General features: G+C 40.3%; 1 protein-coding gene across 1 annotated transcript in view; it reads left to right on the forward strand.

Moving 5' to 3' along the window:
- Positions 1-25443, forward strand: part of TMC3 (transmembrane channel like 3) — a 391592-nt gene that overhangs the window by 4974 nt on the left and 361175 nt on the right. Inside the window, exons 2-3 of the mRNA XM_084640600.1 lie at positions 11426-11550; positions 15635-15689. The gene's annotated coding sequence lies outside the window, so the exon portion shown is untranslated. The remainder of the gene's footprint in view (positions 1-11425; positions 11551-15634; positions 15690-25443) is intronic.

The raw sequence follows: 25443 nt of genomic DNA on the forward strand, positions 1-25443 counted from the left end.
CAGCGTTCAGAATGGTTTACATTTTAGATGGACTGATATTTTAAATTTAGTAAACAATATAAATTGCACAAAGTAATGGATACAGAGCTGTGCAAAGCTACCAGTTTTCATGTTGTCATTGTTCAGTGAAAGTGTGTGTGTGTACGTGTATAATATATATTTATTTATTTTTAGCATTAACATTTTTCCAGGTAGGGTCTAAGGAAAATTATCCTTAGAGAGACAGTCTGCCATTACCCTAAAAGACACTGATTTCATGACAAAATGAAGGAATTGTGCCCTCTAGGAAAAATAGTTTTTTGTTTTTGTTAAATTGGCATATTAAGAAAATTTGGCACTTTCACAGGAAAAAGCAGCTTTTCATGGAGCATTTGTTTTCCTTCTGCAAAAATGACAACCTTTAGTCATGCAAAATTCAAGATGGAAAAAAGAACATTTTCTGCTTTTTTCATAAACCTGTGAATTTATTTTTTCATTGCTTCAACTGGTATTTTTTCTCAGCTCTAGCCATATGAGTAGCTACAATCATCTAGAAAGTCTAGAACTTGCAGTTCATTGCTTTACTAGTTTGGTAACAGTGTCTAAATAATGAGCCCTACTATAAGGGGCTGTATATGGCCTTTGTTCCATGATGGAACTCCCATCAAGAAGATGTGCATGTGGATGAAGAAAAATATAGTCTCTCTCTCGTGTGTTGGTTCTTGTTTAATATAAATTGGTTTCTCCACCTATCTTCTTACCCAAAATTGAACCAAGTTCCAAATTCCCTGTTGGCCTAACTCAATTGAAGTCATTGGAATTGACTTCAGTAGAGAATTTGCCCCAGAATTTTTTTGACATTCCAAAATGTCATCACTTTCCATTGGTGCGTTATTCTGCACTTTTAATTTCAGAAATGACTGAGAGCTGACATGCCAAACTCCCAAGAGAATAACTTTTTTCCCCTCCTGATATTTCCAGCTTTAATAGAAGCAGGATGTGCTAGAAATCTTGCAAGAAAGCGTGATCTTTTGATACTTCCAGCCCAGATCTTATGATTCATGTAGTTTGTATAAGGGTTCAGGTAAGCATCAAAATTTTGCTTAGTTGAGAGAGAGTGTTTAACTCATTCTGACTAGGTAGAAAATTTATGTTAAAAATAAAATTTAGCCTCTGTTCTAGCAAATAAAAATGTCACATCCATGAATGAGAATTACAGCCAATGCCCAACGTTAAATAAGTATCCTCTTCTGTGTTTAATATGGGAAGTGTTTTAATGTGTGGTTTTTATATAGTGCCAAACTGCAGATAGGAACATACTGCCCCCAAGAAATACTTAAAGCTCAGAAGAGCTATGCTATGCTTCAGCATCAGTCTGGGCTATATATCTAGGCATAAAAGTAGACTAGAGGATTGAGAAGTTACTTTTTATCTTTATTTTGAGACCTCAGAGTACGAATTGATTTTCTTTTTGTACCTTTTTAGTACTAATTTGAAACATGTATTTTCTGTCCTCTTATAGGTAATGTTTGATTTGAGTGCTGTCTGTCTTCTGAACATTTAGTACCGTAGATGACATGAGTAGAACTATAACTTTTTAATTGATTTCCGAGATCAGCGGACCTAGAGTTTAAAATGATTAGAATCAAGAGTCCAGTTTATTCAGGGTTTCCAGACACAATGTATGAGGTTTGGTTTGCGCGTGTGTGTGTGTGTATATCTATATATTATATATATAATATAAAGCAAAGAGAGAATGTGAAGATCTGGTCCTATTCGTAGCAGCACATAAATGTAGTATAGTCCAAAAGCTGTTTTATCATGTGGAAATTGAATGTACAGTAAGCAGAAAGAAATGTTCCATTATCCCTGAAAAAAGTGATGTTAGCTGCAATTCATGCAACAAAATCTTTGATAGCACACCTTTGTATTTTCTGTTCTGACATTACAAACGCTTTAGTAACATATAAGAACTCTGTCATATTTCAATGCACACTTTCATGTCTGCCCTCCTGCTGAACTGAAGGTAAGCTGCACAAATACAATCACTTCCATCAGAATTCATGGGAATTAATCATTAGACCTGCAAGCATTGTAAGGAGAACGGACACATTCCATTCTGTGTACACACACATTCACCTTCTAGCTGTGGAAATGCAGGTGCACAGGGGACTCAAATGCAGCGCTGGGGCTTGTAGGTAGGCACTGGCAATATATTATAACTAATTCTCACTCAGATTGGAGGTGTGGGCTGAAGAGAAGGAAGCTGATTTTGTGTGGAGATTGTGAAACCCAAAATCTAGGTGGAGCTTCTCCTGGAAAATGCCTGAAATATTGATCCAAAAATACTTCAAACTACAGTCCGCTTTCATTAAATCAGGTTCAGGAAAAAAACCATATTCATCGTGCCATTGTGATACATGTTGATGTCAGGCTGTCTGTCTGGTTCTGATACTTCACGATGGACATTTTTTGCAGTTCTGGGCAGTTTTTTGTGACAGTGCTTATTATGGTGCTCTAATGTGATTAAAGTGGATGGAATACGTTGCACTATTCATTTCTAAAGTGAGATTATGGCAAACTTCCCAAACTACCAGCCTGCTTGTGCTTTCATGTGCCAGACTTTTTTTATTATACGGTTACGGTGCTACATAACAGGAAAAATGGTGATGTCATGCCCTTAGAGGAGGGCTTCTAGTCAGCTGACAGCTGAACTAACATGCCCATCAAATAAAATAGTCCTGAACTTCACTTTATGGTGACTGATAGCTTAGCTCCCATAGTTACAATGGTGAGAGGAGAAAGTGTTTAGGCCTTGACCTGTGCATGGAACTCCTGTGTGGGTGCAGGTGTCTCCCCTCATGGAGCTTCTTTGAGGATTTGGAGCCTTTATTTGGCTAACAAAGGGTTTACCTGTATGTTGAGCTCTTCTACATTCAGGACTGTTCTACGCAGGCTTTTTGTACCAGTTTAACTATTTCAGTTAGAGGCATGATTATTGTACCAATGTTAAAGCTGTACAACCCCTAGTGAGGGAGCGGTTAAACCGCTACAATGTAAATGTATGAGAATAAGGTCTGTAGGTATAAGCACTTCTGTACTGATGTAACGGTGTCCATGCTAGGGAATTGCATAGCTTTTAACAACATTGGTTTCAAAGCAATGGAGTTAAGTAGTACTTAAACTGTGTAGCCAAGCCTTAAGAGCTAAGGCCAAATTTTTCAACCGTGAATCTCTAAAAGTAGGAGCTTAAATCCCTATTTGTACCCTAAATAGAAGGTTCTGTTTTCAAAGTTGCTGAGCATGCAAAATACCTCCCCCCAAAAGTAAACAGAGACTGCAGGTGTGCAGCACCTCTGACAAATAGGCCACTCACTCAGATGCCTAAATGTGAATTTAAGGGTAGGCACACTAGTGTAAAATATTTGGCCTGAGTTTTTGCTCTGTTTAGTCTAAGCAATTCCAAGGGATTAGGGCAATCTGAAATGTATAACTATTGTTGCTCTGAAAAAAGCAGCACATCAGTAAATCGGCTTTAGTTAGGACACTTGAGCCTGAGGACAGGTATTGGGAGTTTCAGAAAAGTCAGCAGAGCACAGTGCAGTGTGTAAAGAAGGCTCTTGGGAGAATGCGGTAATAAACAGAACGGATACTTTGGAAGTATTTTGTGGGCCATAGAGGGCATATTATAAAACAGGTATAACATATTTTCTTCTACAGACAAAAGCCTTGATGACTTGAAGGGAGGTAAAGAGAAGGACAGGAGGAAACAGGGGAGAAGCAATGTGTGGGATGGAGGAAAATGAGTACAAGGGTTTCAATGTTGGATTATTTTTTGTTCTTCACAATTTTCCTTTTATCTGTTTCAAAGTCCCAGTCCTTTGTGTTTTGGTGTATTTTCCTGCTTGGCCTGAAGGGAGGAAGATGCTGAGATTACATTTTTTGAATGGCTTTGAGCAACCTGAAAATTCTTTGTTCAGGAGTCAGAGTATGGATATTTGCAAATTGATTCTGAAATAACCATACAAAGCTAATACAAATATACGTAATCTGAATGAAAGCCGTTATTAGCTAATCTGAGTACAGGGATTCATGTTGTAGTTTATTAAAAAAAATAATAAAATAACTAAGGAGTATTTCTGTAAATTAGGCACTAGGGTTGCCATGTGTCTGGTTTTCAACTGGAATAGCCGGTCAAAAAGGGACCCTGGTGGTTCCAGTCAGCACTGCTGACCGGGCTGTTAAAAGTCCGGTTGGCGGCACAGTGAGGCTATGGCAGGCTCCCTGCCTACCATGGCTCCACACAGCTCCCAGAAGCAGCAGCATGTCCCCCCTGAGGCTCTGACGCATAGGGGCAGCCAGGGGGCTCCGTGTGCTGCCCCCGCTCTAAATGCTAGCTCCGCAGCTCCTATTGGCCAGGAACTGCAGCCAATGGGAGCTTTGGGGGAAGCACCTGTGGACAGGGCAGTGCGCAGAGCTTCCTGGCTGCACCTCCTGTAGGAGCTGGAGGGGGGACATGCTATTGCTTCCAGGAGCTGCCTGAGGTAAGCATCGCCTGGAGCCTGCATCCCTGACCTGCTCCTGTACCCCAACCCCCTGCCCCAATCCTGATTCCCCCTCCCACCCTCCGAACCCCTCAGTCCCAGCCCAGAGCACCCTCCTATACTCCAGCCCCATCTCAGAACCTGCACCTCCAGGCGGAGCCCTCACTCCCCTCCATGCTCCAACTGACTGACCCAGCCCTGATCCCCTTCCTGCCCTCTGAACCCCTCGGCCCCAGCCCAGAGCACCCTCCTGCACCCCAAATTCCTCATCCCTGGCCTCACCCCAGAGCCCGCACCACCCCATACCCCAACCCCCTGCCTCAGCCCAGAGCCCCTTCCCACACTTCAAACCTCTCAGCTCCACCCCCTAGCCCAGAGCCCCCGCTGCACCCAAAGCCCCTTATGCCCGGGCCTACCCCAAAGTCCATACCCCCAGCCGGAGCCCTCACCCCCCCCCTCGCATCCCAATCCACTGCCTCAGCCTGGAGCCCCCTCCCATACCATGAATTCCTCATTTCTGGCCCCATCACGAAGCCCTCACCCCCTCCCGCATTCCAACCCCTGAGCCAGCCAGCCCAGTGAAAATGAGCCAGTGGGGGATGGCGGGAGGGATGGAGTGAGCAGGAGTTGGGGCCTCAGAGGAGGGGTGGGGCAGGGGGTGGGGCAAGGGTGTTTGGTTTTGTGCGAGTAGAAAGTTGGCAACCCTGGCTCTGGGTGCCTATACGATCTGTGTGCAGGGAAATGTATAATTGTGAACTGTACAGTATCTCAACCTTTTCAATGGCTGACACCACTCAATTTGAGTATGACACAGCTGAAGACAGAGTGATAACCATGATCAGAACTTGAAAGTCATATGTATCTATTTAAAATACCCAAATCAGAGAAGAATTATCCTAACACTTTTCAAAAGCAAAAGCAAAACCCACATCCCATATTAATACACACATTTGCACAAGATGTGTAAAACATCTGCAACAATGAATGAATGGACTTGTTCTAACTTGTGCTTACTGTGCTGAGTGTAAAGTAAAAATAAATCTTTGAGGTACTTCTATCGTTTCCATTTTCATTAAGATGTTACATTTGGAATCCTCATGGAATCTTTTAAAAACACCCAGCCATGTAAAATGAGTTGCCTGACTAATAGAACTATTACATTACATCTGACTCTTATGGTATAATTGTTGTGGCCCCTGTAATATTAGCTGCGAGACCTGGTGGACACGGACCTCACCATATGATTGGTTTTAACCTTTTGTAAACCTCCAGCCATGCCATCTGATAGAGGCCAGGAAATAAGAGCAGTCTTTTACCAGTGCTCCTGGGTGTAACTCCTTTATGGCAGCCCACAAAGCTAATTCATCACCTCTTCCAGTTTAACGTCAACTAGAAGAAATGTGACATTCCATACTGATTATTGCTGAATAAACAGAGGTAGTTTATAGTTTTAAAGACAGGTGTTACATGTTCACCTTGAAATTGTCTGAACCAAATGAAAGATCCTGAATTTTTTTTTCTAGTTTCTGTCGAACACACGGCACTCCCTAGAATGAAAGTAGCAGGAGAACTGGGTTTTTTTGTTTTTGTTTCGGACCATCATTCTCAAGCCTAAAATTGGATTAGACAGTAGTTTTTTTGTTTTTGTTTTTTTTTTTCTCCAGACTGGAAGATCAAGTTTAGTAGGCATGATCTAAATCAGACTCTATGGTATTCAAGGCACAGAATGAATAAGCTGAACCTTAGCCAGGTCAGCCTGATAGAAAAAATTCTATTGTGGTGTTAGGCTGACTTTTAAAAATTAATTTATGCATGAAAGTTATAAAGTTATAAAACTAGTTTCAAGGAAAGGGAGGTTTCAGCTTATTTGATGACTGGGATTGGTGGGAAGAGCCCAGTAGAGCAATGGAAGGCCCTCTTCTTAGCTAAAGGAGGGGCCACAGAGCCCAGGAATGAACAGTTTACAGGACACACACAAAGAGAGAGGGATGGGTGAAATGGGGGGGATCCAGAAAGGCACAAGCAGAGACGCCTGGGACAATGTCCACCGCTCTGAGGAGTCGGAGTCTGAGTCGGTGGCTGCTGCCCAGAGGAACTTTGCATGTATGTGTGAACGGACAAGACCCCACAATCACAGAGTATCCTGTGTCCAGCTTTCTTTACCTGGTCTGATGACTGGCCAGTGCCATGAAGATGTTGATGTAAAGGTCTTGGGACTTTGTAAGGACCTGGAAGGGGAATGTAGAGACAAACCGAAGCAGGGAGAAGTGAAGCCAGAACCCAAATAGGTTTTCATAGAGAGATACTACAGCCTGCCACTCTAGAGGCAGGCATGCACTAGGCACTCCCCGCCCGCTACTGCAGAACAGGCTGCTGTTGGACTGGCAGCCCTGGAGACTGAAGGCCTTTCTTCATGGAAACAGATACAGCAAAGTCAGTGGCAAGGCAAGATTCTCCACACTGCCCCACTGTTGCAATTTATCCCTGACCTGGAACAGCCATCTCCAGGGATTAGAGGGTAGTTCAGTTTCTATGTTCACTCAATCTTTTGCCTCTTTACTAAGAATTCCAACAAGAGAACGAATTGTGGGAGTTGTTTGTTTTTTTCTTTTTCTTTTTCTTTTTAATGCTGTTGAGGGGGATCATTGTTTGGAGCAAGTGAAAGTGGGAGACAAAGTTTTCAGGAGAGCTGGTCAGATAGTGAACAGAATTTTTGCAAAAAAATTGCATGAAAATTTAGTTCTGTCTTTTTCATCCAAACACTGCCAATTTCTTTTACAAGCTTTAGTCTTTAGCAGCCAAATTCCATGAAGGCCTTTGGGAAATCCAGGAATAAGACTATCCAATGAGCAGCTCAAATAAAATTTTAGAACAGAAGGAATAGAAAATGAAAGAAAAGCCAGCAATTTATATAACTTGAAACACAGATTTGGAGGTACGTCTTTATCGGAAAAGAGTTCTGCATTTTTTGCTATATAGAGACAAGAAATGTATAGCTTTATTTTCAATATAGCAAGAGCGGGAGGACTTTGAGCTTTTCTGGTTTGGGTTGCATCACTATTCATAAAGTTTTAGTGAAAGAAGGTTTTGCAGAATTCAGCGAATAAAAATGAAGACCATGTGCAAATATTGCATAAAGAAAACACCTCTGGACTAATTTTTTGCTACCCACACCAAATTATACTATATGTACTCTCGTATGTTCAGGAGAAACTGGGACCATATTATTCCAGTCAATCTTGCCAAGGGGAGTGGCAGGAGAGGGAAGACACTGAAGGTACAGCCACCTGAAATACAGTATTAATGAGCTCACAGATGGCTACAGTAGTAACTCTGAGAATTGGAGACATACCTACAATATTACAGATGAATTGCAATATGCTAAACTGAGTGTAGTACATTTTCCCTGTATTAAACCCTGTGGTGTGCTGCCAATTGCAGGAGAGATCAAAAAAAGAATGTTGCCGATTCAGTGAAGTTTATATTTTAGGTTTCTTCTGTTTTATGTGTTTTTTAGTATGTCACTTTGGTTAGTGCCTTGTTGTCAGTCTGTGATTGTGACTGGTAGGGGCTGGGTTTTATCTGATAGCTGAGTGGGAAGGATCTATGATTTAAAAATCAACTGTTCTTCATTCTCATTTACTTTTAAAAACATGTTTTTGCTGAATCATTTGTCAGTATGAAGACAACAGGTCCACTACAGCACTATAGAGTTTGATCAGATACAATATACATCTGTCTGGACATACTTAGCCTGAAACCAAACTCCAGGAATGCATTGAGTTTGGTTTTGGTTTCTGCATAGTGCATGGATTGTTTTGACAGCAAATTGGGAAAGGCACCTGCTCATGGATGTCTCGTGAAAGAGGAGGAATAGGAATGCAGCATCACTTTGAGCACAAGTAGTTTATGGCTAGTCCTGGAAGCATTGTGCATTGTGGTGCTTCTTTGCTCCAGAAAAAGCCATTAGAGCAGGGCAATAATGCAGTATTGTCTCATAACTGACATTCCTCTTAGACTTGTTTAGTAGAAATCGGACATAGAAGAGAACTAAGATAGCCTAAACCAGGGCACAGTCAACAAGCAGGTCAATGACTGAAGGCAGGTAAGGAAGGCCCAAGAAGGGTTTAGCTCTGAAGTTTCTTCCAACAAAGGCAAACCATTTACAAATGAGGGCAAAAATAGCACTGGAATGTAGGGATGGGTACTGAGGGCAACCGCTAATCCTGGCAAATGTCAACAACCTACATCATCTGTAAGGATCTATGAGTGACTCTATTCCATTGAGTAGCATTTGTTTTAATGTAAAACATAATTGTTATGTGGACAGTGGCAGTGCCCGGACCAAGAAATTTCACTAATGACCCTGGACGCAAAGTGGAGTGTTTAGAAAGCACTCAACATTGGCCTGACATTGTTTTCATTGACGCTTCCATGAGAGCAGAGATGAGCCAATGCTGAGTGCTGTTGAAATTCCCTCCCCTATTTTTAGTGTTATCCTTGCTTTGGTAACAACTAAAAAAGCAATTTCAGAGAGCGCTGAGAGACGGGAGACTATCTCTTATTCCTTGGCACTTAAACTGTCATCATTTGACCAGATTGCTGAAGAAAACTTAAATTATGGAAATTAAGGTAGAAGAACAAAGAGGGAAGATGGAATTTAATTTTCATTGGCTCAATCATCCATTTGTCCCGATTTTGATTACTGACAAACAAGGTAAAGCTACATGGAGTATTAAGTTTACTGATGCATCATTATCTCTAATAACTTGAGTGTATTTAATATTCTTGTCTTATGTTTTTATGCTGTATCATTTCCCTGCTCAAGATAGTGAAACAGATAGTAGCAACTACACCATGTGTTTGACATGCACAAATATAAGTTTGGGCACTCCTGTTAAAGGTGGAGGGCAGTAGTGTAAGAAAAACATATAGTGAGAACTAAAATGTAAATATCTAAAAAGAATGTCCATTCTTTATTTTTTCAACCACTCAGTCTGCCTGTTTGTGGCATGAGAATGGGATTAGACTCTCAGACTAAAAGATAAGGTGAAACAGACTACACGTTAGCAAAGTCTCCCTGCCAGAAAAAAAATCTCCAGGGAGAAGCACTGTCTGGAGGATTTTCATCCCCTAGCTGACAAAAAAAAAATAATTAGGAAAGGTTTTGATTTGGAATGAGATGACATGTGGAGCAGTGGTCATGCAGGGAGAAATTAAAGCCCTTCTGAGAGAGAAGTGTGCCTGAAGTTCACATTTTAATGAGATGATTTTTTTTTTTTTTTTTTTTTACATTCAGCAAGGCATGCTACCTTTTTAGACTCTCTAAAAGAATTGTGATCAAACAGAAGTGGGATAAAGCCTATCCTAAAGGAACAGTAGAGCAGATTTGATTGCTCATTGAAAGAGCTTTTGAATGATCTCAATGTACAGTGTTAAGTGTTTGCAAATGCCTGTCTGATTTAGATGAGATTCTTATTTAGAGTAATATACCTAGTGAATGATGCAATAAACACATAATGATAAATTTACATATGACATTAAACACAGAAATAGTTTTTGTCTTGTCTTGAATTCTTACAATATAATATTTAGATTGCAGGTTGTGCTCATGTAAGGAAGTGTGCATGAATCGGGAAAAAAGAAACTTATTTTGCCCACTTATAAATTGTAGGAATTATTTACTTGTAACTTTGAATCTGGCTGAGATTTTCATATACTTGTCAAATGAAGACTCAACCTTCCTTATTTTCCTGTGTTGCTGTTGCCATTTTTAGTGTTGCTTTTATCTATGCAAATTACAGGGAATGAGATAAGTCTCAGACAGGTAGAGTTGAAGGTAAATACTCTTATGTAATAAACTGTTCTAATTTTAGTAATTAACGACCTTTTACTCATTCTTCATGCATGCAACATGTGACACTGATAGTAAAGATATTTTAGTTTAAAAATGAAAAGATTTAATGTAGCCAAATGACAACCACGTTTGGTTATTTTTATTTATACACTTTAAATGTGTTTGTCTTAAATATTCTCCTTCACTACAATGTACCGATTCTAAGATTCATTGCAACCTACACGTTCTGGTGATACCTCTCTTGTGGTTGATGTGTAATAAAGTATGTATGTGCTGGCAAAAATATTCTTCCGCTGCCTAATCACATATTTAAGTAATAGTAATCCTAGGGCAAAGATAAAACTGGTTGAATAACCTTCATTGGATAATTTATTTACTTAATTTTGTGATATTTTTGCGTAAATCGTGCAACAATTTATATAAATTATTAATCCAGCTCTGGTCAAATACAGTGCTGCCATTAGCAGATAGGGGATGACTGTGTGTGCTGAATTTCAGCATAAAATACTTTTCTATATGTTGTTTACCAAGGGTTGAAACTAAAGCTTGCTGAATTCAAAGAAAAGACGTCCACTGGCATCCAATAGGCCAATGACCCAGATTCTGATCTGTGTGCGTGACAAAAGTGATAATGGTAAAGGTGGCTGGATGCCAATTTTTTGGCCCCCAGACTCTGAGACTGACTGGGGACTGGTCCAGTCTGGTACCCATCATAAGTTAGAGCAGCCCAAAAGCAGATCCATTTTACCCACAGCTGCCTGCAATCCCAAGGGGTTTTTTAGCTAGTCCTTGCTCCTAGAGAGCAGAGCTTTGTGGAGGACATTTTGGCCCAATGTGGAGCCTTTGATGGGTTACCAAAATGAAAAAGGAGAGTGTTAAAATTACAATTATTTCAGTGAAATAAACAAATAGGATTTCTGTTTCTAGTTCACATTTAGAATCAATTATATTAATAGTAATGACCAAATTCATAAGTAATGCATAAAGTAGCTTAAGTTAAACTCCACTTGGGCTAATGTAGACAAATCTTCTTAAATTTATTTAGACCCTACCTTCATCTGCCCTGCCCATGTGTTGAGAGGACTAAGATGTTGAGCACATGCTCAAGCACTAAGTAGATTGAGGTTGAAGTGAGCACAAGGGAATCTAAGGACGGGTCTACGCTAATTCGTAAGTCGATCTAAGTTACACTCATTATGTTACGTAATTTAAGTTGATGCACCTTGTCTACAGCATGCTATGTCGACACTGACTTATCCAGTCTTCACCAGACCCACTAAATGAATGCGGCTGCATCAGTTGCAGTGGCCCCAATTTATCCAGTAGTGAAGACAAGCCATAACTGGCATCATTTTTGAATTATTGCTGAACTCTCTCTAAACCATTTTTACTCATTTAAAAAATGAAAGTGAGCGTAAGTTGCCAGTGCTTGTTTGGTTATGTCTGTCTTCATCTAGGACACCATGTTGTTGTTGCCAAGTGCAATAAACATAGCAAATAGGGACAGGATTACTATTTGACTGAAAGCACACCAAAACTGCTGTTTGTTGGTGGGAAAGGGACGCTTCTTTGTTTTTAGTTTAGCTAAACTCATGCCACAATTGCACATGTTGTATATGTTTGATACTTGTGTACTAGGAAAGATTTTTCCCATACATCTTATTCTGTTTGGTTGTGTTCTTTATTATTATAATCCTGCCTGTGGCACAGAGAATTTTGGGTCAATTGACAATGCTGTATTTTATACAGATGGAGGTTACTGAGAAAGGTCTCTTTATTTTTTTTTCAGTTTAACCAAAGTTACAGTTTCAAGTAGTCTACAGAAACAATTTATCTATCAAATAAGCAGTGTGTGTGTGTTTCATACAGCTACACCAAAAAATACAGTACAGTCAACCAGAGAACACACGGCATTTACTGAAACTATAATATAGTTCATGTCTGCCATTGCCTTTCAATTTTAGTTGTTTACAAGAAGGGACTGAAGTCTTTTTTTTTTTATTGAACATTCATTCAACTTCAAGAGCTTACTAAGGCTTCTGGGATAACTTTGTAATGGGTCCAGCCACTGGAACTTCTTCACTGAACACAAGGAACTGGCCTGAAATTAAAATGGCCTCTGTTTGTATTATAAAAGATCAATTTCTCAGGAAATGGGGGAAAGCCTGAAGAAATATTTGTGCAACTTCCAGTTCAATTATAATATTGCCAACAGGGTGGTGATGATATAAATAACAAAATGGCAGGGATTCTTCTTAAGTGTGTGTCTGTCCCCAAAAGAGGCCAAACTCCTTTTCTGTGCTTTGCTTGACTAAGACACAAGTTAACGTTTGTCAGACCCAATACAGAAAAGAGAACATAGCTTTAAATGCTAAAATCCCCCTCATAAATTGAAAAGTGGGAGTAAGAGTGACCTGCGGAGTTAATGGTATATGGAGTCTCTTGCTCCTCTCCTTCTATAGGGGAACCAATCTGACGAGATGCTGCCTGCAGCAGATAAGCAGTAAGTTTCCTCACAGACTCATAGGTGCCACCATCTTCTCTGTAGTAAGCATGTGCAAGTGGTGTTCTATACTAAAGGGGGTAAAAGGAAAGAGATGATGGACTTTTTTCACCTACTCCACATCTTTGGTCCCAGATAAATTTTTATTATTACACTGTGTGAGTGGCCTTCAAATAAATTCACAGATTCCATCTCAAGTGGAATGGGGTCGGCCATCTCTAGGCTGTTGTCCTCCCTTTCCCTCGACCCTGTGGAGACTTCTCTGCTGGTCCAGGGATCCATGTTTGTAGGGGTAGGAAAGGAGATGGCCGGAGAGTGGGCAAGGTGGAGACAAAGCTGGAACAGATGCACATGACCACAGTAATTCCTAAACAAAAAAAAATTCACCCTAAATGCCCCCAAAGCTTTTACCATGGGAGGGAGGACATGTAGCCCACTGTACATTCTATGATGCTAAAATTGTGGAGTGTGAGAGATTCCCTATGTGGCATGTACTCTTTCTGATTTATCAGTGATGGCTGCAAAAGCCACAACTTCTCCACCATGCTTGATGATGCCCTCTAAAAGGGGGATATACATATAGTTGTTGGTGAGCCATGGAAGTCTGGTATCCTGGGTGGTTTGTGGAGGCAGAGGGGATCCCCATGTTTAACCTGAGATCCAGGTTGTGTCCATTACTCTTTGCGGTAGATTTTCAGTCATGATTATTAGGTCAAGTTCCCCTGTCCCTTTACCCAGCTGGTCTGTGGGCCAGGAAACACAAATAAGATTTTTCCCAGATAAATTAGTCTCTCTGTGTGTGTTATGAAGCAGAAGAGCATGTGGCTATTAGATGTCCTGAAAACATGTGGTTTAATGGTGAACTTATGTTAAGACTTCCGGAACTAGAACATACCGAATCGTGGAATGTTTGCGCTTTCTCCCCAAGTGACTTAAGAGTCGGTCTGCAAGGACTTGGAATTTGGTAGTTTGGTCATGGAGATTTATGAAAATTTAAACATTCGCCCTGTTGCCAATGGACTGAAAATTGATGCAAATTACTTGGTCAAGAACATCAAAGAAAATGAGCATTTTTAAACGTTCATTATTTGAGGCCACCAAACAGTGGCAAACTCATCTGTATTCCAAACATGCCAAATAATGGCTAAGTGCTCTGAAAAGTCAATATGTTGTCATTTTAATAGATTATGTTCAGTATCAGTGGCTGACAACTGTTGTCATTGCATCGAATTGGGCTAAATCCTCTAAACGAGACACCCTTGCAATAAAGCTTCACTTGTCGTCATTTTTTGGCAAGCACATTTTATTATGACGCTAACGACTCTCACTCGTGTACAGCATGAGGTGCCAATGTTTTCAATTCCAAACATTAAAGATGTGATGATAAAGAAGGCGAACCCTTATTAATTCTGAGAGATTTGCTTAATTGCAATACAATGTGAAGATTCTCAACAATAATAACAGATGATGGGAAATAAATAGGCACGGCAGGAGAGAGTCAGTTTCTAGTGTGAGTTTCCCTTTGCCTTCTTCTAATTGCATTACATACTATGGGAAGTATCTGGAGTATGCGTTCTCTAGTTAATCTTTCTTGACTGCATCCATCAAGCTAGTGCTCCTGGACATTTTAATGTCTGATAATGTTCCATTTGCATATGACTATAGCTGTCATTAGAACCAATTTACACACATGATTTGCTTCTTGAAGTGTCAACGTCTGAATTTTATCTAGAGACAAATAGGGTCGGGAAAGTTTAATTGATTGTATAATGCAATTGAAAAGGCTGGCAGGGATCTAGGGCAATTTTGGGACATCTGTCTGAGTCATCAAAAATAATGCATATAACAGCTGTGATAACAGCAGGATTATGATTAGATATACAGCATTCAATATAAGATTGAATAAGGGCTGGAAAACAGAAAAAAGGTGTATAAGTCAGTTGTGATAAATCACTACAAGAGTTTCAGGCAGGAGTGGGTTTAAACTTTCTATCTAACCTCCACGTGGTGTACATTCAAAGTAGCTTAAAAGGTATTTAAAAAATCTTCGACCAAAAAGCTGATAAATTTTCTTCACAAATAGCAATTTGTTGCTTATGTGCCCTGAATAAATATTGTAACAATCTTAACAAATATTTAGTTGTATGTGGCTAAAATGTTGCATGCCATTGCCATTAAGTATCACTTGGCAATGGTGAGAAACAGAACTCATATTTTCCTGCTCCAAATTCATAGGCCTTCGTAGTATAGGGCCTATGACACACATTCATGCAATTCTTATTCTATCCAGTAGAGGGAGTGGCACACATACAACTAGCCAGGCCACTTCCATGTGTACATACTGTAGATACAATTTTGCTTTCAGAGGTTTGTATTTTATATTATACTTTGAAGGATGAAAACTTATTTTTACAAGTATACTTACTGTGTGGGGTTGAGCGCTTTTCTCTTACAGCCAAATCATTTATCATGTTGGTTGGCACTTATGCTTTGACTTCTATAAAATCATTTAGTATGCAAGTGTCACATCAGTGAGATTATGAAATTATGGCAAATAGTTTATCAACTGTGCTTTAAAAGTACTGTCTAGTTCACATTATGCATAGCAAATAGGTACTTGAGTGAGTTCTCTAAAAATTTTCAGTTGTTTACAGCCTGAAATTCTGTCTCTTATTTACAGAGATTGATACAAGACACAATGGAGATGGTAACTATTTATATGATGACTTCATTTATATTCTCTCTTACCAGGTTTGTAATGGATAAAATCTGAAGATGCAAAGGGCATGGGGTTATACAAATTTAGGTAAGAACTATTTTACACCTCCTCACTCACAATTCAGTTTACTCTTGGTTTTAAGATTGTGCAGCTAGTACACTGCTACAGTCACCATGTGAAAAAATAAAGGTAACGCTGGGGATATTTGTGTATGCTTTACATTTAATCAACAGAACATACTTTTACTCAGTAAAATTTTTTATGAAAGTCACAAAAATGAAACCAGAGATTTTTGTTTATATTGGTATAAAAAGTTGTGGTGATTCAAAATCATAGGAACACCCCCCTGATATAATGGTAACAAATGCAGCCCAGAGCGACTTATTTTTCCCACAGATGAATGGCTTTTGTTAACAAATGCTTTAGCATCAGACAGGAAAGGGAGCCTTCTTATCTGACAAATCACTCGAACAAAGGTAGCAAATAAGTTGATCGAATACCGCTTAACTTCTTGTTATGCTCCTGTGTTTGCAAGACAGAACTTTTTATGATTGTAATGAAACTTTGCAACTGTCCCATGTACTGTAAGAGAAGTAGGAGCCTTGGTATCTCTTCTTTATTTAAGATTCCCAGCTCACTGCTTGATTTAGAAGCAGGTTTTGGCATAGGCAGGCACCAACAGCAGAGAAGCTTGTATTTGTGCCAACTTGTTTTCCCACCCAGACATGTCAGTACACTGAAGATCATGTCCTAATCAGTATTTAGCAGATGTACTATAGGCTTAATTTATGCAGGCATTGTAGAATTTTTTTGCAGGTATTTCATGTAACTGTAACATCCTTATTCTTCATAGCAGGCATGTATAAAATCTCTGCAAGGCAAAATATATGCTGCTTTATTTATTGTTAGCAAATAAAAATAACATGATAGTCAATCAATAGCCTCAAAAAGGCTTTAGGGAAACATATCCATACCAATAATTAACAGTGGGTATTGCACAATATTCTGGCAAGGCATACTGAAAGGCACAATTGGCCAGTATGGATGGCTTTTATTAATGTTGGTGGTTATCAAATGACCCATCTAATGCCAATTAACAATTATCTTCTAGTTCCAATTCCCATCCTCCTGGGGATTGCTTTGTTCTACACTGATGGCCCAACTGCAGCAGAAACGGGTCAGTTGATAGTCTTTCTGAACCAAAAATGAAAATGCATGTGGGAAATAATGGGAAGAAGCACAGCATGCTTATACGTTTTAGCTCTACGTCTATAAGGCAGGCAATGCTGGCATTAGCCCTTTCCAGGGATTACAGATGAACATATCAGCAACGACCAAATAATTTTATGCCCAATCCAGCTAATAAGGGTTAACTATCTGGGGGGAAAAGGACCCAGCCTAACTAAAAGCCTAAACACCAGCTTGAAACTTCAAAGGGGCATAAACTAAAATGAATAAGGGCCACTGCAATTCCAAATAAATTTGTCTACACAGGGAGTTACACTGGTATAACTACAGTGGTATACTGATTTGCAGGTAAACTTCCCCATGCAGACATGTCTCTGAGAACCTAAGACAGATGTGTCTGTAAAATCCACTGTAAGGTCTGACCAGGTCTAGCAGACTTTCACTCACTGCTGCCTTTAGATCTTTTAGATGCAAGAGCTCCTCTGCTATTAGAGTCAGGGAAACCCTGGAACATGAGTATATAGACAGCGGCTGGCCTAGCAGAGACTGCTAGACCTGCTGCAAGTCTGCAATGCACCCTTTGTAATATCAACAAAAGCAGAGAAAAGGGGCCTTTCTGAAGATTAAAGAGGGGGCTGTTTTGGGGATCAGGAGGGGAAAAATGAAAGTGGGATGAAAACAACTGGATGTAAGACGGGGAACAGTCACGGAGAAAGCAGAGGATTAGTTCATGGAAGTTGGGACACGAAAGAGTGAGGTTAGGGGAAGAATGTGGTAAAGCTTGTGGAAGGAGGAAAATTCTGCAATAGATAGGGAAATCTTCTGAAGTTTCCTGCAAATGTGGAGGGTCTTACCCACTCTTCCTCCCAAGTAAGAAACAGTGACTCTGGCCCCCAGACCTCATGCATATTTCGAGATACTGCGAAGCTAGGGCCATCCAGGCTGATGCCCTGTGCCTTTGTGCTGGCTCCAAGCTTTCTTGTGGCTGTTTTCTGTCCCTTGGTAGTATAGCTCTGTGGGAGTCTTGCACTTCTGGCTGCTTTCAGGACCCATAGAAATGAGGGTAGCATGGTGCAGAGGGGGGCACTGAAGAGGTAACACAGCAAGGGTCTGTTACCTTTTTGCCAAGTTCTTATTGGGTCCAGTGGGGATAATGTGCTTCCCCAGGCCCTCCCTATAGCCACAGAGCATGTGCATATCTGATACTCCCCACTCTATCCCCTCACGCATGATCTATCTATGCACAGAAGAGGATCTCCCCACCCCCACACCTTCCAAAATGTGTAAGTATGCGATAAATTTAACTTCATTTCCTCAGCTTGGAAAGGAGAAGGATTGGATTTGGAGAAGACTTCTGAAGTTTTGTATGGAGACTTATCCAAACCTCTGAACCTTTGGGGGTTTGCTCATCCCTAGTACTGGAGATGTATCCTACGTTAAGGCAATATCACAGTATCAATAACAACTTTGCTCTCTTAGCTCCCAAGAAGACATTGTTATATTTTCACCTTTGGGGCATGTTTGTAAGGAAAGTTTCTACTCTGTGTAACTCACGTGGAGCCCACAAAGGATCTGTATTACTATTGATTTTCTTTTTTTTCACGAGAGCTCTCAGAAGAGGCTTGTATGAGTATTAATTTAATTATAAGACAGCTAAGTTTTTACCAGAGTTGTCAATCATATTTAAGTCTTGCAAAAGGCAGGTCATGTTCTCAGCCCAGGAATAAAAGACAACAGCATGAAATTTTTTGCTTGGGATTAGGGCTGTCGATTAATTGCAGTTAACTCATGTGATTAACTAAAAAAAAAAAAAGAATCACGATTAATCATGATTAAAAAAATTTAATTGGACTGTTAAACAATAGAATGCCAACTGACATTTATTAAATATTTTTGTATGTTTTCTACATTTTCAAATATATTGATTTCAATTACAACACAGAATACAAAGTGTACACTGCTCACTTTATATTTTTTATTACAAATATTTGCACTGTAAAAATGATAAAAGAAATAGTATTTTTCAATTCATCTTACACAAGTACTGTAGTGCGATCTCTTTATCATGAAAAGGGCAACTTTTCATGATTGATTTTTTTTGTTACATAACTGCACTCAAAAACAAAACAATGCAAAACTTTAGAGCCTACAAGTCCACTGAGTCCTACTTTTTGTTCAGCTAATCGCTTAGACAAACAAGTTTGTTTGCATTTATGGGACATAATGCTGCCCTCTTTCTTATTTACAATGGCACTTTTGTAGCCAGCATTGCAATGTATTTACATGCCAGATATGCTAAATATTTGTATGCCCCTTCATGCTTCAGCCACCATTCCAGAGGACGTGCTTCCATGCTGATGACACTCATTAAAAAATGCATGACTTAAATTTGTGACTGAACTTCTTGGGGGAGAATTGTATGTCTCTGGCTCTGTTTTACTCACATTCTGCCATATATTTCATGTTGTAGCAGCCTCGGATGATGACCCAGCACATGTTGTTCGTTTTAAGAACACTTTTGCTGCAGATTTGACAGAACGCAAAGAACGTGCTAATGTGAGATTTCTAAAGATAGCTACAGCACTCGACAGAATCTGGAGTGCCTTCCAAAGTCTGAGAGGGTTCAGGTATGGAGCATGCTTTCAGAATTTTAAAAAGAGCAACACTCTGATGCAGAAACTACAGAACCCGAACCACCAATAAAGAAAATCAACCTTTCTGCTGGTGGCATCTGACTCAGATGATGAAAATGAACATGCGTCAGCCCGCACTACTTTGGATTGTTATTGAGCAGAACCCATCAACAGCATTGTCCTCCGGAATGGTGGTTGAAGCATGAAGGGACATCTGAATCTTTAACACATCTGGCATGTAAATATCTTGCGATGCCGGCTACAACAGTGCCATGCGAATGCCTGTTTTCACTTTCAGGTGATGATGTGAACAAGAAGCGGGCAGTATTTTCTCCTGCAAATATAAACAAACTTGTTTGTCTGAGCAATTGGCTGAACAAGAAATAGGACTGAGTGGACTGGTAGGCTCTAAAGTTTTGCATTGTTTTGTTTTTGAGAGCAGTTACTTTTTGTACATAATTCTGCATTTGTAAGTTCAACTCTCATGATAAAGAGATTGCACTACAGTACTTTTATTAAGTGAATTGAAAAATACTATTTCTTTTGTTTTTTACAGTGCAAATATTTGTAATAAAATAAAGTGAGCATTGTACACTTTGTATTCTGTTATAATTGAAATCAGTATATTTGAAAATGTAGAAAACATCCAAAATATTTAAATGCTATTCTGTTGTTAATGCTATTCTGTTGCTCTTGTTTGTTTAACAGTGTGATTAATCGTGACTAATTTTTTTTAATTGCTTGACAGCCCTACTTGGGATATGAGGCAGTTACAAACCTCTCCCTCCCTTCCAGAAGCTGAGGAAAACACCTGGGTTGGATAGGTGGACTGAGGGAGGAGAAAGGCTTTAACTGGAGAAGGTCACTGCCCAGGTGGCTGGAAATACAGATGAGCTCTCTAGTCTTTGTGTTATCTCTATAGGGGGATTTAAATCCTTAGAGCAAAGTTCCAGTAGTTGAGGGGTTTGTATGTCAGCAAATATATGATGTGGTAGTTCTAAATACCTGGATTGTTCAGACTTCTATCATACTTGAATTACTGGACACATTCTAAATACCTGGATCATAAGATTAAAAATGAAAACTTATATCATGTACTGAACTACCGGATTATAAATGGTTTCAGAGTAACAGCCGTGTTAGTCTGTATTTGCAAAAAGAAAAGGAGTACTTGTGGCACCTTAGAGACTAAACAATTTATTTGAGCATGAGCTTTCGTGAGCTACAGCTCACTTCATCGGATGCATGCCGTGGAAACTGCAGCAGACTTTATTTATACACAGAGAATATGAAAAAATACCTCCTCCCACCCCACTGTCCTGCTGGTAATAGCTTATCTAAAGTGATCATCAGGTGGGCCATTTCCAGCACAAATCCAGGTTTTCTCACATCCCCCCCCACCCCCATACACACACAAACTCACTCTCCTGCTGGTAATAGCTCATCCAAACTGACCACTCTCCAAGTTTAAATCCAAGTTAAACCAGAACATCTGGGGGGAGGGGTAGGAAAAAACAAGAGGAAATAGGCTACCTTGCATAATGACTTAGCCACTCCCAGTCTCTATTTAAGCCTAAATTAATAGTATCCAATTTGCAAATGAATTCCAATTCAGCAGTTTCTCGCTGGAGTCTGGATTTGAAGTTTTTTTGTTTTAAGATAGCGACCTTCATGTCTGTGATTGCGTGACCAGAGAGATTGAAGTGTTCTCCGACTGGTTTATGAATGTTATAATTCTTGACATCTGATTTGTGTCCATTTATTCTTTTACGTAGAGACTGTCCAGTTTGACCAATGTACATGGCAGAGGGGCATTGCTGGCACATGATGGCATATATCACATTGGTGGATGTGCAGGTATACGAGCCTCTGATAGTGTGGCTGATGTTATTAGGCCCTGTGATGGAATAAATAAAGAATAAATGGACACAAATCAGATGTCAAGAATTATAACATTCATAAACCAGTCGGAGAACACTTCAATCTCTCTGGTCACGCAATCACAGACATGAAGGTCGCTATCTTAAAACAAAAAAACTTCAAATCCAGACTCCAGCGAGAAACTGCTGAATTGGAATTCATTTGCAAATTGGATACTATTAATTTAGGCTTAAATAGAGACTGGGAGTGGCTAAGTCATTATGCAAGGTAGCCTATTTCCTCTTGTTTTTTCCTACCCCTCCCCCCAGATGTTCTGGTTTAACTTGGATTTAAACTTGGAGAGTGGTCAGTTTGGATGAGCTATTACCAGCAGGAGAGTGAGTTTGTGTGTGTATGGGGGTGGGGGGGATGTGAGAACCTGGATTTGTGCTGGAAATGGCCCACCTTAATTATGCACATTGTAGGGAGAATGGTCACTTTGGATGAGCTATTACCAGCGGGATAGTGAGTTTGTGTGTGTGGTTTTTGGGAGGGGGGTGAGGGGGTGAGAGAACCTGGATTTGTGCAGGAAATGGCCCGACTTTATTATCATGCACATTGTGTAAAGAGTTGTCACTTTGGATGGGCTATCACCAGCAGGAGAGTGAATTTGTGTGGGGGGGTGGAGGGTGAGAAAACCTGGATTTGTGCTGGAAATGGCCCACCTGATGATCACTTTAGATAAGCTATTACCAGCAGGACAGTGGGGTGGGAGGAGGTATTTTTTCATATTCTCTGTGTATAAATAAAGTCTGCTGCAGTTTCCACGGCATGCATCCGATGAAGTGAGCTGTAGCTCACGAAAGCTCATGCTCAAATAAATTGTTTAGTCTCTAAGGTGCCACAAGTCCTCCTTTTCTTTTTGCGGATTATAAATGCAATGACTGTAAGTATGTTAACATTAACTCTCTGATACATAAGTATAATGCATCTTGATACAAAGCTGATTAAATTCAAAAGTAAAATATAAACATTATTTAGAAGTGTGAAATAATATAGGTCTTTGCATGATCAAGGATAGTTGCAGTCATGATATTATAACCAAAGAAAATATGTAAAATAGAATGTCTGACACATCCTGCTAAATAGATATAGATCCTCTTCGTCCTTAGCCTCCAGCTGCTTTTCAAAGCAGTTGGAAAACTAGAATTACCAGCTATCTGTGGATTCTCCTAGTATGTCATCCTCCTCATCGCTATAGGCAGAGTGGGAGTGGTGGGGGAATGACCAAGGCAAAGGGGTGTATTCAGAAACCAGAATGCACCTTCACTTCAGCTAGATGCTTGCGGGTCTGTTGCAGGGAAGCATGAATTAGAGCAGCCCTGAGGCTGCTGAAGTTGTGCCTTGGGCTTAAGCTGACTGACTCTAGGATCAGGGAGCTGCAAAGGTGGCCCTAATGCCACTTTTGATCACCCCCTCAGCTGTACTAAGCACAGGACTGGTGAAGACTGAGGATCTAGCCCTCTATTTAGGTATTTTGATGAATACTGTAATCTGAAATGAGGTGGGGGGTGTGTGTGTGTGTGTATGTATGTATAACCATTTGGAAAAATTAATGTACAGTTGTGTCCTGTAAAAGAAATAACCACGGGTTCATGATACTTACCTACGAGCACCTCTGGCACAATTTGTGACCGCTTGTAAGTCTGGAGTATGAGAGAGAGGTGGCTCACAGTGCTTACCAGCTGGGCTAATACCACACCACAGAGCAGGTTTTATCATCTTCATGCAGCTTTTATTTCAGGGCTCACAATTTACAAGACTTGGTGGGAAGCCAGAGGTGCTTGTGGCCCAAGAGCGTGTAAGTTAAGGCACCCATTAGCTGTGCCCGTGGATGTGGTCGCTGCCATGGACTGTAGCTGTCTCTAGCTCCGAGTCCTTCATGTATCAGACTCCTATGAATTATGAACTCTGCTATCTTCTTGGTTCAGGCTGAAAAGTCAGAGCTTCTGAAATGAATGAATTATTATGGCATGAGTTTCTACAGTGCCCATCACTTTGGTGTGTGAGTGCCTTTGCTTACATTGATGGAGATTAAAGCACCTACTAATGACTAAAAGAATTTGTAAATGCTGTGAACCATCCTGGAGATCATGGGTCTGTTATGAAGCCCACTGAATGCAATGGAAAGACTCCTATTGGCTCTACCAGTTTGCTGGTGCCATTTATAAGCTTTGTGATTTTAGATAGTGACTCATTAAGGTCTAGCTCATCCATAAATCAATCCAACAGTGGGTAAAAACGGGACCATTTTTGTCGGTCGTTACATAACTTTTTGTGTGAGAAGTTTGGTATAGAACGGCCAGAATTAATCTCAAACTCTTTGCCTAAGGCTAAAGCTAAACTTACTCATTCTTACTCTGAAGACAAGAGAAGATAATATTCCTGGGGATGGGGAGAGTCAGTTCTCATAGAAAGATTGGGAGTGGAAGGGAAGGTGCTGGAGTGGTGATTACTGCCTGAATTGCATTTTACAAAAACGTGGTTTTTTGCTCGGGGGATATTTCTAAGCAACATACACAGTCAAATATCTATGTGAAGTTAAAGTATCCACCATATGGGATGGATTTGGTTGGGGGCGGGGGAGGGGTTTGAGAGTAAAATGGTGTGATTTTTTTTTTAAAAAAATTATTCTGAGATGTGAGATTTGGATGTTCTACAAGTGCAGGTTTTAAAATGGATAATGTGGAATGGCAGCTCAGGTACGAAAAGGACACCAGCGTGGGCAGAGTCTAACATATCCCAGAGGTGGGGCATCTCTACAGTCGCACCAAAGGCTCTGAAGAGAGAGAGCCCTAAATGTGGTGGTTTCTACAAATAAGTGCCAAATGCCTTTCAGTTAATCTGACTCTTTGGGGTTCAGCTCAGACCAGTAAAGGGTTGTGTCACTACCTACCCTGCAACGCTGGGTGTCCTAAATGCTGTGTTGCAGTGGCTCGCGGCCCTGACGCCAACAGACCGCGTACAAGCATACAGGTAACGCTGGCTTCCACCACGCAGTGTGTGTGGGTTTGTTTTGCAAAGTGACCCCCAACACCCTCCCGCTCCTGAATTTCTCCAAAACTGTATCCCTGCCGTGTCCAGCCCCCCAACTCAATACTTATAGCAGTTAAGTTCATTGCTCCTTTAAAGAGACTATACACTGCAGCTCATTCATTTAATTGGGGTTTGACAAACACTCTTATTTCAATCACTGCAGTGAATTGGTTTATAGTAAAAGAAAAACAAGTTTGCTAAACAAGTCATAGGTTTAAGTGATACCAAGTATAAGGAGTAAAGATAGAAAGGGTTGCAAGGCAACCAAAGTAAAAATATTCTTCTAAGACTAAAAGCTGCTTTAACAAATTAGTGTCTTGTTCAAAGAAGTGTTTCTCACATGATCTTTTCAGCATGGCTGACCAGGACAGGACCCAACATATGGGGCTTAAAGCACAGGGCTTCTTTGACGCCTCAGGTGGAGGATAACTCAGAGGTTCGTGCCCCCTCTTTACAGTCCAGTCAACCTTTGAAATGTATTCTTCTGAATTGTATCCCCAGATAAAGTTTCATTTCCCTGCCGGGCGTAGATGCCATGTTGTCTGGTAAAGAGTCCATGCTGTCTTCTCCCCTGCTGGTGATTTTCACAATGCAAATGCTCTCTTCCTGCAACCTCCAATACAAATGAATAGCCCACTGAATTTCGCCACAGCTAGTTTGAGGTGCTGGCCTCTTCGCTTTGACTGGAGAAAACTGTTCATGAATTCCCGCTGATATGCCTGGTTTAAACACATTGTACAGCTATATTTCCAAATATATCTATACAGTCCTTTGTGGGTTTATCGTACATACATCACACAGGAATATTCACAATCAGGGAGTCATTAGTTTTCCAATGATATATTACATGCCACCTTTTTGGGTAAATATGACAACAGTGTGCCAACTAGCACTGGGGTCCCTAAGAATCACAGTTACAAGCCCTCTCTTGCCTGGGTATGGAGGCACTCTGCTTTGCTTTCACTTAAATTTTTTTTTAAAGCAAACTCCTACTACTTAGGATTGCGCTCCGAATATAGACCATTGATGTACTTAGAAGACTTAGTCTTATTTTAAGCTATTTA

The sequence above is a fragment of the Lepidochelys olivacea genome, assembly GCF_965140295.1.
Source record: "Lepidochelys olivacea isolate rLepOli2 genome assembly, chromosome: 10".
NCBI lineage: Eukaryota > Metazoa > Chordata > Testudines > Cheloniidae > Lepidochelys > Lepidochelys olivacea.